The sequence below is a fragment of the Nannobrachium achirus genome, assembly GCF_963921795.1.
Source record: "Nannobrachium achirus genome assembly, chromosome: 6".
NCBI classification, from domain to species: Eukaryota; Metazoa; Chordata; class Actinopteri; order Myctophiformes; family Myctophidae; genus Nannobrachium; species Nannobrachium achirus.
This window is the reverse complement of record NC_137815.1, coordinates 9380435-9381733: the sequence shown is the minus strand read 5'-3', so window position 1 is coordinate 9381733 and position 1299 is coordinate 9380435.

The following is a 1299-nucleotide window of genomic DNA, read 5'->3' as shown; positions in this document are numbered from 1 at the left end:
AAAAAATAGCAGATCTACAAGCTCATAGCACGTATTTTGGTCATTTCGTGTCAGAGTGGTGTTCAGTGACCTTCATGCGTCTGGGGACCCCACAAGGGTCATGGACTGTGTACCAGGGGGTCCCCAGTCAAAACAACATTTTAACCACTTTAAGATTATCGTTCGGGGGTGGGTGGGGGGTGGTGGCTGGATATTAAAAAATACAGATCTACAAGCTCACAGTGTGTAATTTGGTTGTTTCGTGCCAGACTGTTGTTCGGTGACCTCCATGTGTCTGGACCCCACAAGGGGCATGGACTGTGTACCAGGGGGTCCCCAGGAAAAGTAGTTAACACATAGTATGCCATCATAGGGTTAATGGAAGTCACCGGGGCGCGTGTGCGCGCGATGTGCGTGCGGGCCTCGGCCTGTGTGATGGCCGCGTTAACGTTGCATGATATAATCCATCAGCGTGGCTTTATATAAGCGCACAATGTAAACAACCCGCCGCCATTTTCCATTGACTTAGAGCGCAGCCTCACTGAAGGGGATCTTCGCAGGGCTGCGCTCGCGTCATGCAAACGTGCAGCGTGCGTGTTGCGTCACGGCCGCAAAGCGTTAAGGGTAATGTAGTGTTTTTGCTAATCTGACTGAATATCAGGGCAGGAATTTCATGGAGGCCATGAAGGACATGGCAGCCGTTGCCCCTCAGTTTGGCCTTGTGCCCCTCATACCAATGGCATGACCTGAGGCCACAGTGGCCTTAATGCCCCTCAAACCAATGGCATGACCTGAGGCCACAGTGGCCTTAATGCCCCTCAAACCAATGGCATGACCTGAGGCCACAGTGGCCTTAATGCCCCTCAAACCAATGGCATGACCTGAGGCCACAGTGGCCTTAATGCCCCTCAAACCAATGGCATGACCTGAGACCACAGTGGCCTTAATGCCCCTCAAACCAATGGCATGACCTGAAACCACAGTGGCCTTAATGCCCCTCAAACCAATGGCATGACCTGAGACCACAGTGGCCTTAATGCCCCTCAAACCAATGGCATGACCTGAGACCACAGTGGCCTTAATGCCCCTCAAACCAATGGCATGACCTGAGACCACAGTGGCCTTAATGCCCCTCAAACCAATGGCATGACCTCAGACCACAGTGGCCTTAATGCCCCAGCTGTACCACTTTCTCTTCTGTCTCTCTTGTCTCTGTCAGGTCAATATGTAGACAGTAGACCCCGGTGTATCTTTCTGGTCATGTAGACACCAGTGTCTCTTTCTGGTCATGTAGACACCGGTGTCTCTTTCTTGTCATGT